General features: G+C 39.5%; 1 non-coding gene across 1 annotated transcript; it reads right to left on the bottom strand.

Annotated features, from left to right (window-relative positions):
* Window positions 1-10468: 10468 nt before the first annotated feature.
* LOC141620703 (small nucleolar RNA R71) lies at window positions 10469-10575 on the bottom strand. The gene has a single exon (XR_012532020.1). It is a non-coding gene; the product is annotated as a small nucleolar RNA R71 (small nucleolar RNA).
* Between the last annotated feature and the right edge of the window lie 7809 nt (window positions 10576-18384).

The raw sequence follows: 18384 nt of genomic DNA, 5'->3' as shown, positions 1-18384 counted from the left end.
AGTGCGTAATTTCCTGCTTTGCGCATTGAACTTCAAACGGCCGCCATTTCTTCGTTACTTGTCTGAATCAAGCGATTTTCATGGCGTTGGAAAGCTAAGAGGATAAACGTTCATCTTCAATTGGATTCACCTGATTATCATTTATAAAACTTGAGATATGGCTCTTCAAAATAGACACTAGTAGTTTGAAGCTCCTCCTTTGCTCGCCTAGCTTCTTTACTTAAATGCGCACCTCAAATTAGTAGTTTCCAAGCTCCAACTCAACTCATCTCCTAAATGCATGCATAGGGACATGTTTTAGGCTTGATTATGCTCCTCTCCAGTTCATACCTGCAAATAATACAAGACAAACCAAAGTAGACTATTCGGGGGACATTTGTAGCTAAATACTACTAAATATGCATAGAAATGCGTGCAAATGAAGTACAAAATGCCTATACAAAATGCACACATCAAACTTTCCCAAACCAAACCTTTGCTTGTCCCCAAGCAAACTAAATGCAACTAACTAATAGAACAGAGTTAAGCTCAGAGCTAGCTACAAATCGTCCACCTAAACCAATTTAGTGCAATAAATTAACAAAACAGCAATGTTGTCAATGCAAACGAGTTATAGAGATGTTTATAAAAGTAGCTGAACCGTCGACCTTGCAAGACCTTCAAAACTGGATTCTCGCGGGTCACTTTCTCTCAACAAAGCAAGGGTAAGTATATATTTATGTGTAAGAGAGAGAAAAATAGTAGTCGCTCACCTAAACTACGACCTACATAAACATGCATGCAATTTAGTATGATAAGAAATTTTAGCTACCGTACACATACATTCCATCCAATCAAGGTCCTATCACATGCCAAATACTTGCAATAATTTGGATAAGTGAGGCTATGGGTAAGAAGAGGCAAAACATTTTGGGAATGAGAGGTTAAGAGCCAAGCTAGTATCCTTTCAAAACCAATTGAAACATATCGAATTCCAATCCACTTCTAAAATTAAGCACAAATGCTATTAATTCAACTAGACATACAACTTCACTAACCCAAATACACAACTCCTCATAAGATATAAAATAATACATAGGAGTAAATTACCAATTCAACTTTCATTTTTTTTTCTTTCTTTTCTTTTTTTTTCTTTTTTCGGCATTCTTCTTTTCTGATTTTTTCCTTTTTTTTCGAACTCTTTTATTTCCTCCTTTCATTCATTCTACCAACCTCATTCAATAAGACAGACCAAAATTGACGCAATAATAATATACCACAAAACAACTAAAATAGCTTGACAAGGTAGGCTAAGTTTTAGATTGTAGTTAAAGGGTCAAAAAGGCAATTTTTGGCTAATGTGAAGCTAATGGGTAAAATGAAATAGAAAGGGAGTTGCAAGTATTCTCCTACATATGATAACCGGCCACCAACCCAAATGTATGCAGGCAATAAGCAATTAAATGTCATACTTGTGCAAATTAATGTTATATGATATGTAATGAGTAACTACTCACAATCTTACAAGAAACTGGTCATAAATGACACCAGTTTATAAAGCTCTAATTCTTAGAATTTTTAAGTAGTTTGCCAAAATTTTAGGTCAAGTCTATTCGTTCAGCTAAATTAAAACAAAAAAACTCGTAGATTATGCAAAAGACTATGCTAAAAGATGCTAAAATTGCAAGGGTTAGGTAAAAAGACTAAATGTAGTGAAATTTCATCATAGAAAACTACCATTCCGACTCAACCTAAATGCAGAATTAAACGTGAAATTTTTTTTTGTATTTTCTCGAATTTCTTTATTTTCATGGGATTTTTGAATTTTTTTTTTGAAATAAATAACAATGCAAACGGAAATGCAATAAACGTGAAACAGAAATGCGATAAAAACAATATGCAGACACGGATATGGATGCATATACCCTCCCCAAACCGAACTGTACAATGCCCTCATTGTACACAACAGCTAACAGCAGCAGCACAAATAGGGGAAAGGGAAAAATGCAAAATAAAGGAAATGAGAGAAGAGCTAACAATAAACCTAAATATACTAACGGAAGCTAGTGATAAGTAGGGTCGATCTCCACAGGGAGGCGGTCACTATCTACTTGTCAATTCTAGTCTGTCTACGGTCACAGTTGGGGATTTTTAAATGATTTCTAACTGAAAGTGATTAAGGCAAGAGAAGTAAGGCAAAGAGCAATAAAAGCAAAGAGGATTAAAGATGTGATCAGATAAAGAGAAGTATGTCAGGATTTCGGTTCACCGTGGCAGTTCACTAACTCAGTCATAAATAGTTCAGACGATATACTGTTAGAAGGGCAAGGGAAAGGTCCTTCCGGTCCGTTATCCACCCTAGATAACTTAACTTCCGTCCTCATTAGGGTAGTCTATTTGTTCATAGCAGGTCTGTTCATTCCAATCTTCCAATCTAGGAGCGAATTTAACCAGATTAAAGTGGTTTAGAAGCGTGCACTCAACTAAACAAATTACAGTTATATTGTTATGGTCATAGATTCTCACAATTAATCATCTAGCCTATTCACACCATCGTCACATTACTACCATAGCTCCCCTAATTCTAACATAAAAGTATTTAGCTACTCATGCTTTTGAAATTAATAACAATAACAATAATCATGAATATGCTAAGGGAAGACATAGTAAAGAGATTATAAGGAAGAAGCATATACTAACAATAATAACAATAAAGTAAGAATTAAAGAACAAGGAATCAAAGTAGAGAAACAAAGATTAGATTGAAGTTAAGAGTAAAGAAAGATTACAGAAGAGCGAATCCGGCAATAAGAGAGAGCAAAGTAACGTGATATGAGGTTGAATGATAAGGAAAAAGTGATGGAAGAAGTCCCCCCTTATTCTAACCTATACTAATTATCTCTTATATAGCAGAAGAGATATTTATTATAAGATAAAACTAAATATAAGATAGTCTCGACATAAAATAAGCTGCGTCCGACTCGATTAGCTCGATCGAACAACATAAAGTTGTTCGATCGAGAGGTTTCCTCGGCAAAAGTTCTCGATCGAATGATAAGGACCTCGATCGAACATATTAAGGGCTCAAGGTGGTCGATCCAAAAGAGTAGCTGGTCATTCGAAATGTAAAGAGGTCGATCGAAATGTATATATTACAGAGCTCTCGATCGAGAGCTTCAGCGCGTAATTTCCTGCTTTGCGCACTGAACTTCAAACGACTGCCATTTCTTCGTTATTTGTCCGAATCAAGCGATTTTTGTGGCGTTGGAAAGCTAAGAGGATATAATTTCACCTCCAATTGGAATCACCTGATTATAATTTTCAGAACTTGAGATATGTCTCTTAAAAGTAGACACTAGTAGTTTGAAGCTCCTCCTTTTCTCGCCTAGCTTCTTTACTTAAATGCGCACCTCAAATTAGTAGTTTCCAAGCTCCAACTCAACTCATCTCCTAAATGCATGCATAGGGACATGTTTTAGGCTTGATTATGCTCCTCTCCAGTTCATACCTGCAAATAATACAAGACAAACCCAAGTAGACTATTCGGGGGACATTTGTAGCTAAATACTACTAAATATGCATAGAAATGCGTGCAAATGAAGTACAAAATGCCTATACAAAATGCACACATCAAACTTTCCCAAACCAAACCTTTGCTTGTCCCCAAGCAAACTAAATGCAACTAACTAATAGAACAGAGTTAAGCTCAGAGCTAGCTACAAATCGTCCACCTAAACCAATTTAGTGCAATAAATTAACAAAACAGCAATGTTGTCAATGCAAACGAGTTATAGAGATGTTTATAAAAGTAGCTGAACCGTCGACCTTGCAAGACCTTCAAAACTGGATTCTCGCGGGTCACTTTCTCTCAACAAAGCAAGGGTAAGTATATATTTATGTGTAAGAGAGAGAAAAATAGTAGTCGCTCACCTAAACTACGACCTACATAAACATGCATGCAATTTAGTATGATAAGAAATTTTAGCTACCGTACACATACATTCCATCCAATCAAGGTCCTATCACATGCCAAATACTTGCAATAATTTGGATAAGTGAGGCTATGGGTAAGAAGAGGCAAAACATTTTGGGAATGAGAGGTTAAGAGCCAAGCTAGTATCCTTTCAAAACCAATTGAAACATATCGAATTCCAATCCACTTCTAAAATTAAGCACAAATGCTATTAATTCAACTAGACATACAACTTCACTAACCCAAATACACAACTCCTCATAAGATATAAAATAATACATAGGAGTAAATTACCAATTCAACTTTCATTTTTTTTTCTTTCTTTTCTTTTGTTTTCTTTTTTCGGCATTCTTCTTTTCTGATTTTTTTTTTTTTTTCGAACTCTTTTATTTCCTCCTTTCATTCATTCTACCAACCTCATTCAATAAGACAGACCAAAATTGACGCAATAATAATATACCACAAAACAACTAAACTAGCTTGACAAGGTAGGCTAAGTTTTAGATTGTAGTTAAAGGGTCAAAAAGGCAATTTTTTGCTAATGTGAAGCTAATGGGTAAAATGAAATAGAAAGGGAGTTGCAAGTATTCTCCTACATGTGATAACCGGCCACCAACCCAAATGTATGCAGGCAATAAGCAATTAAATGTCATACTTGTGCAAATTAATGTTATATGATATGTAATGAGTAACTACTCACAATCTTACAAGAAACTGGTCATAAATGACACCAGTTTATAAAGCTCTAATTCTTAGAATTTTTAAGTAGTTTGCCAAAATTTTAGGTCAAGTCTATTCGTTCAGCTAAATTAAAACAAAAAAACTCGTAGATTATGCAAAAGACTATGCTAAAAGATGCTAAAATTGCAAGGGTTAGGTAAAAAGACTAAATGTAGTGAAATTTCATCATAGAAAACTACCATTCCGACTCAACCTAAATGCAGAATTAAACGTGAAATTTTTTTTTTTGTATTTTCTCGAATTTCTTTATTTTCATGGGATTTTTGAATTTTTTTTTGAAATAAATAACAATGCAAACGGAAATGCAATAAACGTGAAACAGAAATGCGATAAAAACAATATGCAGACACGGATATGGATGCATATACCCTCCCCAAACCGAACTGTACAATGCCCTCATTGTACACAACAGCTAACAGCAGCAGCACAAATAGGGGAAAGGGAAAAATGCAAAATAAAGGAAATGAGAGAAGAGCTAACAATAAACCTAAATATACTAACGGAAGCTAGTGATAAGTAGGGTCGATCTCCACAGGGAGGCGGTCACTATCTACTTGTCAATTCTAGTCTGTCTACGGTCACAGTTGGGGATTTTTAAATGATTTCTAACTGAAAGTGATTAAGGCAAGAGAAGTAAGGCAAAGAGCAATAAAAGCAAAGAGGATTAAAGATGTGATCAGATAAAGAGAAGTATGTCAGGATTTCGGTTCACCGTGGCAGTTCACTAACTCAGTCATAAATAGTTCAGACGATATACTGTTAGAAGGGCAAGGGAAAGGTCCTTCCGGTCCGTTATCCACCCTAGATAACTTAACTTCCGTCCTCATTAGGGTAGTCTATTGTTCATAGCAGGTCTGTTCATTCCAATCTTCCAATCTAGGAGCGAATTTAACCAGATTAAAGTGGTTTAGAAGCGTGCACTCAACTAAACAAATTACAGTTATATTGTTATGGTCATAGATTCTCACAATTAATCATCTAGCCTATTCACACCATCGTCACATTACTACCATAGCTCCCCTAATTCTAACATAAAAGTATTTAGCTACTCATGCTTTTGAAATTAATAACAATAACAATAATCATGAATATGCTAAGGGAAGACATAGTAAAGAGATTATAAGGAAGAAGCATATACTAACAATAATAACAATAAAGTAAGAATTAAAGAACAAGGAATCAAAGTAGAGAAACAAAGATTAGATTGAAGTTAAGAGTAAAGAAAGATTACGAAGAAGCGAATCCGTGCAATAAGAGAGAGCAAAGTAACGTGATATGAGGTTGAATGATAAGGAAAAAGTGATGGAAGAAGTCCCCCCTTATTCTAACCTATACTAATTATCTCTTATATAGCAGAAGAGATATTTATTATAAGATAAAACTAAATATAAGATAGTCTCGACATAAAATAAGCTGCGTCAGTCAGGCTCGATTAGCTCGATCGAACAACATAAAGTTGTTCGATCGAGAGGTTTCCTCGGCAAAAGTTCTCGATCGAATGATAAGGACCTCGATCGAACATATTAAGGGCTCAAGGTGGTCGATCCAAAAGAGTAGCTGGTCATTCGAAATGTAAACAGGTCGATCGAAATGTATATATTACAGAGCTCTCGATCGAGAGCTTCAGCGCGTAATTTCCTGCTTTGCGCACTGAACTTCAAACGGCTGCCATTTCTTCGTTATTTGTCCGAATCAAGCGATTTTTGTGGCGTTGGAAAGCTAAGAGGATATAATTTCACCTCCAATTGGAATCACCTGATTATGATTTTTAGAACTTGAGATATGTCTCTTAAAAGTAGACACTAGTAGTTTGAAGCTCCTCTTTTTCTCGCCTAGCTTCTTTACTTAAATGCGCACCTCAAATTAGTAGTTTCCAAGCTCCAACTCAACTCATCTCCTAAATGCATGCATAGGGACATGTTTTAGGCTTGATTATGCTCCTCTCCGGTTCATACCTGCAAATAATACAAGACAAACTAAAGTAGACTATTCGTGGGACATTTGTAGCTAAATACTACTAAATATGCATAAAAATGCGTGCAAATGAAGTACAAAATGCCTATACAAAATGTACACATCAAACACCACCTCCGTTCAACACCTTCTTTGCTCTGGTCACTTCAGTAGTCGGGCCGACAGGATGTTGAAATCAATGACAATGATATATTTATAGATTGACCCTGCAATAATTTGTCCTTCATCTACAAGTTTAAGCGAGAGTGATGAATTATAACACAATGATATATTTGTTCAATTTTATGTATTTGAATTCTGAAACCAATAATTTATAAAAGGAGATTAATTTGATTAGCTGATATTGAATTTGTTATGGGCAGAGTTAAAGCATCCATCTTTTTCTTACTCCTCTCCCTAATTGGGTCAATTGGTTGCATTAGAAATGGAGTAAGTTCATCCCTCGTTCTCATTTGGAGGTATACATCATTGATTCTAGGGTAAATTGATAATTAATACCTACTATAACACTCTTTTTTAAATTTTATACCTAAGATAATTTTTCTTCAAAGCTTATACCAAAAATCACTATTTCTTTCATACTTCCTACCAAATTTCTAAAACAGACCATTTAACCCTACTACTTAACATATTAACACCAATTCTTAACCCTGTTAAACCAAAGCACTCCCTGTGCTCACCAAATCAACACCACATCCATGATCCACCACAAACCACCTCTTCCATAACCGGTGTTGTCGTCGCCGCACCACCACCGCCCTAGCCACCCTTCATTACCAACAAATTGTCCCCTCCAGCCTACCGCCCCATCAGAAGACATACCATATAACATTTGTCAGGCAACCTACCACCGTGCTACATCATCCGCGTTAACACTCTCATCCCTAATTTAATGGCGGTCACTCTCATCTCTAATTCGCCTCAACCACAATCAAATCAAATTCCCCTAATCCGTTAAGGTAGTGTTTGGAAATATGGAATTGATTTCATTTTCATGTTTTTAATTGTAGAAATTGAAATGTTTGAATTCAATTCCAAATCCAATTCCAAAATTACGTGTGGGAAACCCGTGGAATTGGAATTGGAATTGAATTAGGGCGAGACGGATATGGGTCGAGACCATTGGATGTTTTATATTTGAAAAAATTAAATATTGTCTCGAAAAATAATTGCGATCGGAAAAAAATATCATAAATAAAAATATTGTGGCGAAATTTGCGTCACAAAATTAAACGTAAGAAGTCATGAAATTGAAATGACTAGTATATGGTAGGTATTTGAAAACCCCAAATTTTAACTAGTTTGGAATTAATAAGGAATTGAGTGATATAGTGTTTTAATGCACCAATTTTCCTCTCTATTTTCATGTTTTCCGACTCACTTTGAGTCGATTTTATGTGTCTTGCATTGCATTTTGTGGCCCGATTCCCTAGTCTATGATACCATGCCCGTCTCGCAGGATTTGGAGCGGAAATGGAGGATTCGGACCAAGCAAGGCCTTTGGATAGCATGAGCATGAAGAAGGAGGAAGAATTGCTGAGGAGGTAGTCCCAGCCGGTAGGCCGGCAGCCGGTCAGCCGACTGGGACTACATATACACTTGGCATTTTGGAATTTTGGTGGAAGGTTACAGCGAACTCCCAGCCGGTGCTAGCACCGGCTGCCGGTCACCCGGCTGGGAGAACAAGAGGAAGGAAGAAAATTAAAGAAGTTATAGAGAATTCCCAGCCGGTGGTAGCACCGGCAGCCGGCCACCCGGCTGGGAGTACATGCCAATCACAGAAGTCAAACTGAGAGAAGAAAAAGTCAAGATGCACTCCCAGCCGGTGGGAGCACCGGCAGCCCGCCCACCGGCTGAAGCCACCTGATGTTTGATTTCAAGAAAATTCTTCCAGCGAACTCCCAGCCGGGTAAGCATCGGCAGCCGGCCCACCGGCTGGGAGTACTATTCCGCATTTTGAAGCCTCTTTGTAATTTTCACCCTAATTATATGCAACCTATAAATACCCCCTCCCTTAATCATTTTTTACACACAACTCTAGATCTGAAACTCTCCTTTAATTTATGCAATCTTTCCTTAATCAAAGCACTAATCTTTCCTTAATCAACATTAATTACTTAGTAAAATTAGCTTAGTAGTAGTTGTTATCAATTATTTACATTTGGTTATTGGGTTGTAATTTGGAGATATTGAAGAATCTCTTCATTAATTCAATCAAGTGACCATCTTTTCTTATTGTTGGTACATTTCTCTTCTTATTTACTTTGTTTAATCAATAGTTTACATTTAAAGTTGTCTTTTATCATTGTTGAAATTTATACCATGTCTTCTATTTTGATTACTTATCTTTCTCCAATTATTTGCATTTATCATTTGAATATGTGTGAGTATAAATCCTCCTAAGGTTTAGGGGGAGTCTAAATGGGATTAATGGGTATGATTGGATGATTAATATTTGGGTTTTTGGTGAGTTGTTTAGCCTTCTTATCCATGCACACAAGGTGTTTGATGAATTGTATGAGTGAAAGCACATGCCTTTCTTCATTATTTGCTTAATTCCCCTATGAATGAAAGTTTATGGAGGGTCTTGTTGTATGTTTAGGAGAAGTGTTGATGCTTAATGAAAGTTAGGTGTCGTCTTTAGGAAGGTCAAGACATTGATTGTTTTCTTAGGCTAGTCCTTACCATTCAGCCATTAAATCACCATGTTTGTCCTTAACCCATTTAGATAAACCCAAAAGCCCTAGTCTTTAAATCAATCATTTACACTTCATCTCAATCGCATGTCTTAGTTTATATCTAGTAGTTTAAGTTTGAATCAACTCCCTTCATTTTCCCGACTACGTTAGACTCGAATTAAACTAAGTAGAAACCCCTCCATCCTTGTGGTTCGACCCCGATTAATACTACTTCTTAATTGGGTTTATAAATATTGTTGATAGTAAGAGTTGACGGCTTTCTTTATTACATTCATCTTACTCATCAAATGGCGTCGTTGCCGGGGATGGCGTTAGGTTATAGTTAGTTTATTAAGAGTCTTAGCTTTAGTTTTAGCTCAATTGTTTGTTTGCTTGAGTAGTTGTGTGTTCTCATGTAGAGTGCGTAATTTTTGTCTTTCCCTAGTGTGTAAAAACTCTAGGAGACTAACAGTTCGCCAAGTTGCATGCCTAGGAGAAATCACCCCCGCCTTGCTTTTCAATTCCGACCCCGAGAGACTCTTCCAGACCTTAAGGACTAGAACCCTAGCAAGAGTAAGAAATTCTCCTCCACCAACTTTTGACCAAGTAACTTCACCCACCCATCACACTATTGAAACACCAACCTTTCTCCAACCAACCAACACAATTGAGATCCCTATAGAAAATCTATTTCACAACTTTCCACTTCCAAGTCCACCTCAATCACCACCCCCTCAAATACCAAACCCACCACCACCAATGGCTCTACGTGACCACAACCAGCCCAACCATAATGATTCTTGTAACCCCATTAATTTTGGCACTTTGGCTCCCAACAACTTTGAGATGCACCCCGCACAAGTGGGGGTTAATTGAAAGAGACTTGTTCGGAGGACAAATTGAAGAGAATGCTCATGCTCATCTAAGAAAGTTCAAGAGAAAGGTCTCAATGATGAAGAAGAACGGGGTATCCGAGGACACTCTAAGGATGATGTTGTTCCCATTCTCTTTGACGGGTAAGGCGGACCGGTGGTTGAATGTTCACCCTCCGGATACATTCACAATATGGGACGTTTTAGCCAAGGCGTTCATGGCCAAGTACTATCCGTCATCCAAGACCGCCATGCTTCGAAATGAAATTCACACTTTCCAACAAGAAGATGGGGCGTCCTTGGGTGAAGCATGGGATAGATATCAAGACCTTATCGCTAGTTGTCCTCACCACGGGATTCTGGAGTGGTATATCACCCAAACCTTCTTCCAAATCTTGTTGCCTAGAACTAAAGAAATGGTGAATGCCTCCGCGGGAAGAGGATTTGATCATTTAGGTAATGAGGAAGGGACGGCACTAATCAAGAAGATGGTAGACTCGGAAGCCAATTATGGATCAAGGGGGAATATGCTTAGGAGAAATGGCAAATACCCTAAGGAGAACTCTTCTAGTTCAAATGTCGATGCTAAGCTTGATCTTCTTACCAAGCAACTTGAGAAATTGAAAAAGAACCAAGTTCACCAAGCTACTGCCTCACATGGTCCACCCATGGAGGAGGTAGTCCAACTTTCACCTTGTGAGCTATGTGGGGGAAATGGCCACACTTTTGACATGTGTGCCAACAACTACAATGGAGGGTATGAGGAGAATGTCTGAGATGTTAATGCCTTTCAAAGCTATAACAACAATTCAAGACCACCAAGACCACCCTACAACAATCCCAATGTCTACAACCCAAACACCAACTTCTACCATCCGGGTTTGAGGAACCACCCAAACTTTAGCTACAAGAGTACCAATGTTCAAAATCCACAACATCTTCAACCCCAAGCCCCAAATAATCCACCCGAATTTTCTCAACCAAGGGGTGGATATTCAAACCAAAACTTTGGGAACCAACCTCAAGGGTACCAAGATTTTGGAGGCAACCAAAACAACCAAGGTTTCTATCAAGGGAACCAAGTGAATCAAGCTAATCAAGGATTTGGGCAAGGGTATGCTCAAGGGTTTCAAGATCAAGGTCAAGGGCTAAACTTCAACAACAATGGTCCTAGAGAAAATTTTCAAGGGGGACAAAACAACAACAACCAAGGTCCCAACACTCGGAATGACTATGGGTTCCTGTTTTGTGTGGATTTTGCGCAAGGCGAAATCAGGTCAGGGTAGAGTTGTGTAAGGTTAACTAGCTCTAGGTAGTCTGTTGGTCAGGTCGTCAGGGTACAATAATAAGCTGTAAATGAAATAATAACAATAACAATAAGACAAGTAATTTTGTACGTGGAAAACCCTTGAATGGGAAAAAACCACGGGCACCAAGCCAGGAGAGGATATCACTATGTTATTTGGGAGAATAATTATATGATTATAACAATCTTTATATTTCTCTAAGTATTGTGTATGCTTCTTCTTGCGTATGAATGAGATGCCCTCAATATCTTCAAAGTGTTCTTTATATAGGCTTCCATCTTGAACGGCTGCTTGATCTGGCATTAAAGGAAGATTATTCTCCATTATTTCCAGTAGTAATTGCCAATTATTTCTCTCTTAATTATCGCATTTACTGCATAATCTTCACACTTAATGCTGTGTATATAATCCTTTTATAACACGCGTATATGGTCTAATATCGTCCTGATATTTTGACCGTTGTCTTCTCCATGGCCTGGCGCCTATCTTCATGTGCCCTGATAGCCTGAAACCCTGATAGCCTGGTTGTCAGGTTCAGGCAAGATACTGATCAAGAAGGTCTGCGGATTTCCAGGCCTAACAATTGCCCTTTATCTCCTCATTTGCAGTGTGCCAGGACGAAAAAATGAGGAGATAACTTTATTATTGGTAAGATTACCCAACGGTTAAGTTTTTCCTGATAAATTTCCTGTAACGGCTATTTTACTGCAGTTGCTGACGCGTGTTTATTTACTGCAACTTCCTTAATGATTATCCACTTCCTTTGCGGCTGAAACCCTAATTCTCTTCATTATAAATACCTGTGTGCTTCATTAAGTTGAACTCACCAACACAATTTCTTCTCATCTTCTCTCTTCAACAATCTTTTTCTTCAGTTTTCTTAATTTCCAACTTCCTCAATCTTTAATCAATTCCCCATAATCTTTCAAATAATGGCTGCAAAGAAAAAATCTACCAGGGCAGCGGTTCCTGCAACTCCTCCTCCTCAGAATCCTGAGGAAATTTCTTCTGAAACCTTGTCTGCTTCTTCTGCTGCTCCATCTCCCACAGTAAATAAGCCGAGTGATCCTCCATTGGAGATTATCTCAATATCTCATGGTGATTTCCAATTCAAGCCTACGAAGGCTTTAAATGAGGATCAGTCTCCTGTAAACCGTTTGAAGCCTGAGTTTGAGAAGATTTTGAAGGATAAGGGGATCATCCCGCGATCTTTGAAGTCGGATCCCGAGGATTCTCCTATCGGGGCCGACCGGGCTTGTCTGGTTGGTTCGCATCCATGATTGGGCTTTCGGGCGCATTTGTAAGCTTCCTTTTTCTCCTCTCATGGTGGAGGTTATTAAGGAGATCTGTGTTCCATGTTATCAGTTAATGCCAATGGTGTGGAAGGTTGTATGTTCCATTGAGAATCTCTATAAAAAACACAATATCTCTTTTTCTCTTGACGATTTGAAGACCTGTTATGCTGTTAAAACAAACAGTCCTGGCCGTATAAGTTTTAAGGTTAGGGCGTCTACTACTCCTCTTCTGAGTAATTTGGACAGTGGCCATGATAAAGGCTGGGCTGCTGGGTACATGTTTGTCAGGACCAATTCTGTGGGTCCTGACTTGGCGTATTTGAATCATGAGGCCTACGTTGCTGGTGAGTCTTTTTAGTTTCTTTCTTTGTCCTGCATGTTTTATTTGTTAATAAAAAATAAAAATTGTAATAAGTCATACCTCTTATGTGTGCAGTTGATGACTGGGTTACTGAAACTGAGTATCCCACTCCCAATGTTTCTGCTTTCCTTGCTATTTCTCCTTTGGAGAGGTCCTGGCCTCTCTGCTGTGGGGTTGGTCACCTTCCTCATTGTTTGAAGGTGACGGTCTTTGCCGGGCGGCTAAACCATCGGGGTGCTAGTGCCACTACCTCAGCGATAAGTCTATCTTAATCTTTCTTTTCTCTTTACTTTTAATTTCCTGATAATGTTTGGTTTATATTGCTGATACAGTATTTCGTGTTGCAGCCACCAGGTCGTCTATTCGCCTTGCCAGGTTTGGTATGGCTGACCTCTCAGCCAGGCTGGCTAAGATTAAAGAGGAAGGTCTCCAGGGAAGCGGGGATGTTGAGCCTGTTATTGACTTGACTGAACAGTCTCGATCTTTGCCAGGGTCTCTCTGCACTTTCTTTGAAACAAGTTCAAGCGACCCAAAAAAGGAAAATTGAAGATGTTGATGTTTCGCCCGGTCAAGGAGGTGAGAGCCGAGGTTGGATAATATGGAGGTCTGCTAGGGTGAAGATCGGGGATTATCTTCGCTTCTAAATCGGACGCCATGCTCACCCTTGACCTGTTGAGACTGCTACTCGGGCGTTGCTTGATGGATCATTCGGTCGACCTCTTGGTGGCGCCTTGGCTTTCTTGTGAGGGAGGTAGGTTGGCACAATTTCTATGTGTGTTTTGTTTTTGGTAGTTTTCTATTGTTGGTATAAATTACTCATATTTTTCTCTGTTTTTGATCAGGGTGCTGCAACATGTCTCCATAATGCCTATCAAGCTACTTCTTTGGTAGCCAGAATTGATCTGATGAGATCAGATTATGATAGGCTAAAGTCTGAGCTGGATTTTGCACGAGTGACCGGCTACTAAAGCTGCCGACTTGACAAGGGTGCGGTGAGAGGATCTTGCTAAGACCGAGGCGAGTTTCGAGCAAGCGGGTACATTGCGGGAGGCCCCTGGGCGAGAAATGAGGAGCTCACCCAAGAGAGGGATGACTTGGAGTTTAAGCTGGATGATGCTTCCCTATACTTCTATATCAAAGGAAGGGCGGCTGCTATGTCGGAACCTGTCGAGGCCAGGGCCAAATGGGACCCTGCAGCTGAGATGGCTTTCGTTACTTCAAAGTATCCTGACCTGCACAATTTGGAGAATGAACAGGAGGTCGACTCTCCAGGGGAGCGGGACGTTGAGGCCGATCCGGCTAAGAGTGGGAGCGGGTTGTTGATGTCTTTGCTATTTCTAAGGAGAAACAGTAATAAATATTTTCAGTTGGTATTTTGGCCCATCCAGGGGGGATGTCCCTGGACAAACATTATTTTTATTTTCTGTTTTGGGTCGGGAGACTCTCCCGGCCTTTATGAATATTTTGGCGCCTTTGCCCTGGGGGTAAAGGTTTTTTATTGATATAGACATGGTGGCCTTCTTTTGGCTGATTTCACTTTTGACTTTGCTTGATTTGCGAGTTTCATCTTGTTGGGCCTGTCAAATATTTCGTTTGAATGACCTGCACATTATTTTCGTTTTATATTGTTATTCATGAGTAATTCAACCAAGTATAGTTTTTTTTGCTATAATGGTTGAAGGGGTGGGAAAACCGGCCTGTCGGGAGGGCTTATGTCCCCTGCCTAGCTGGAGGGCTTGGTATTCGGCCTGTTAAGAAGGCATTTTAGACTAAGTGTTTGGGAGAGAACACCCTTACACTGTTTCTGCGTCCGGCCGGTTGTAATCCGTGGCGAGAACGTAGTCGGTCGAGGCAATTATTTCATGCCCGATTGGTCCCGACTTTTTATCGTATCGGTGGCGGTTACCAACTCGTCGAGGCACGATTAAGTGCAAAATTTTTGTTTCAGGAATGTATAGTAGAGTAGCCCTCAATCCTGAATATTTATACATATAATCTTTTATCATGTGTAATTGTTCAGGATTCAAAAAGTAAACAGATAGGTTAGTTTGAACATGTATAAAATACAGACAGGGCATGTAAAACATGTAGTTCATCACATAGCATGTTAGGTTGAGTAGTGATTGAATTTATACCTGATTGTAGTCTGATCTTTACATATGGAATAATTTTAAATGAGTTACATTCCAGGATCTTGGGATCATTTCCCCTTCTAGCGTTTGGAGCGTGTATGCTCCTTGTCTAACAATTGAATCAATTAAGTAAGGGCCTTCCCATGTTGGAGCCAGTTTGCCTGCTGATTTTTCTTTTTTATTTGGAAATACTTTGCATAAGACAAGGTCTCCTTCTTTAAAGACCCGACCCGACGTTTTTATTGTAAGTCTGGCGATCGCTTGTTGATATGATGCTATCCCGATTTTGGCGGCGTCTCTTAATTCTTCCGTCAAGACCAAGTTGTCTTGCATCGGGTCTTTGTTTGCTTCAACGTTGTTCAGTTTGCATCGGATGTTGGTACTCGTACTTCGCAGAATGACGACTTCACGACCATACACCAGGGAGTAAGGTGTTTGGCCTGTTGCAGTTTTTGGAGTTGTCATGTCTGCCCATAGTACTAATGGAAGTTCTTCAGCCCATCTGCCACGTCTTTTTTTCAGCTTCTTTTTTAGGCAGCTTATGACTACCTTGTTGCTTGACTCCGCCTGACCATTAGCTTTTGGATATCCAGGGGTTGATGTTACCAGGTTTATATTCAATTCTTGGCAAAATGCTTGGGTCCTTTTCCCCACGAACTGAGTTCCGTTGTCACATACTATTTCTGATGGGACTCCATATGTGCAAATAATGTTTGTCCTGATAAAGGATATTACTTCTTTTTCGGTTACTTGCCTGAAAGAGTCAGCCTCAATCCATTTGGAGAAGTAATCAGTCATAGCTAACATGAAGACTTTTTGTCCTGGAGCTACAGGCAGTTTTCCCACAATGTCCATACCCCACTTTATGAATGGCCAGGGTGCGGAAATTGAATGAAGGAGTTCAGATGGCTGATGTATGATCGGTGTATGAATTTGGCAGGCTTCGCATTTTGAAGAGTATTCCAGGCAGTCAGCCCTCAGTGCAGGCCAGTAGTAGTCTGTCCTGAGAACTTTGCTTGCCAGGCTCTTTCCTCCTTTGTGGTTGCCACAATGTCTATCATGTATTTCTTGAAGTACTCGTTTGGCTTCGTCAGGCTCCAAGCATCTCAGGTAGGGTCCAGTCTGCGATCTCTTGAACAGGGTGTTATTGATGATAGCATAAGTTGAAGCTCTAATTTTAAAAGCCCTTGCCTCATGTCTTCCCTGAGGCAGTATTCCTCGGAGAAACCAGTCATAATAAGGTTTAGTCCAAGAGTTCTTGTCCGATTGACGGGATTGACATTCGGGTTTTTGCGATGGTTGGCTCTAATAAGTGCACAATTGGTATTTTGTCGAAAAAAGTGGGGGTGAAATTTGAACCTAGGGCTGGCGAGCATCACACAGGTATTCGGTCTCTTGATATTTGATCTATGTCAAATAAAGCAAATTTAGCGGTAAGGTTTTTTGCATATTCTAAATACGAAATCATTTTTGCATCCTTAGCCGTATAAATTCCCTTTATTTGATTGGCAATTAAGAGTGAATCAGTTTTTACCTTTAGGTTTTGAACACCGAGGTCTAGACATACCTTTAAGCCTACTATCAGGGCTTCATATTCTGCTTCATTATTGGTAGCTTTGAACTCACAGCTTACAGCCTGAGCTATCACGTCTCCCTGTGGTGATTTAAGTACTAGTCCTAACCTTGTCCCCCTGGCGTTGGATGCCCCATCTATGAATAAGGTCCATTCTTTGTCTAGGGTTTTATTTTCTAGTTGGTTGACCTCTTTTATTAGGTCTGGTTCCAGGTTAGGGCTAAAATCAGCCACAAAGTCTGCTAGGGCCTGCGATTTGATCGCCGCCCCGGGTTCAAAACAGATGTCATATGTGCTAATCAGACCGACCATTTGGCCATCCCGCCTGAAAGTTCGAGGTTTACGCGGGGACATATTTTATGGGCAGATTGGTCCTGACTATAATGGGGTGACTTTCAAAATAGGGTCTCAACTTGGTACATGACATAATTAAAGCTAGAACATATTTTTCAAGTAGTCCATACCTTAACTCAGCATCTAGCAGGCTTTTACTTACATAGTAGACTGGATGTTCTTTGCCGTCTGTTCTTTCACCGGGATCACACGATCTCTTTGTGTCGTGTGAGATAGGTATCTTGTGACAGAGGTTCTCCCTTTTCTGGCTTAGCCAGTAAGGGTGGAGATGACAAATAGGATTTTAGATCCTGAAAAGCTGCCTCATGCTCATCCGTCCACTGGAATTGTTTATTTTTTCTAAGGAGGTTATAGAATGTTTTGCATCTCTCAGAGGATCTTGATATAAAGCGGTTCAGGGCAGCTACCCGGCCTGTCAATTTTTGGATATCTTTGACAGACTTGGGTGACTGTAGTTCCAGGATAGCCTTTATCATTCGGGGCTAGCTTCTATGCCTCTTTTTGTGACCATATATCCAAGAAATTTGCTTGCAGAGACTCCAAAGTGGCACTTTGCAGGGTTTAGCTTCATGTTATATTTTTCTAATATCTCAAATGCTATTTCTAGATGCTTCACATGATCTTCTGCATTCTTGGATTTTACCACCATGTCGTCTATGTATACTTCCATGATGTCACCTATCTGGTCTTTAAACATCATGTTGACCAGGCGCTAGTATGTTTCCCCTGCATTCTTCAGGCCAAAAGGCATGGCAGTGTAATAAAGATATGCCTCGATCGTAATGAATGCAGATACTCTCTGGTCGGCAGGGTGCATCTTTATCTCGATTGAATCCTTTGGAAGCATCCATGAATGTTAGCATTTTGTGGCCTGGCTTTGTGGCGTCTACCATGGCATCAATATGAGGCGGGGGAATGGATCTTTAGGACAAGGCTTTGTTTAGGTCGGTGTAGTCTACACGGACTCTCCACTTCCCATTATTTTTCTCGCACAACAACTACGTTAGCTTGACCATTCGGGTACATTACTTCCCCGATCATCCCATATCCAAGAGTTTTTCTACTTCCTCATTTATTATGGTGTTTCTTTTTTGCAAATTTGCGCCTTTTCTGCTGTACAGGCTTAAAAGATGGGTCAACATTGA

The sequence above is a fragment of the Silene latifolia genome, chromosome 1, assembly GCF_048544455.1.
Source record: "Silene latifolia isolate original U9 population chromosome 1, ASM4854445v1, whole genome shotgun sequence".
NCBI lineage: Eukaryota > Viridiplantae > Streptophyta > Magnoliopsida > Caryophyllales > Caryophyllaceae > Silene > Silene latifolia.
This window is presented reverse-complemented; position numbering and strand designations above follow the sequence as displayed.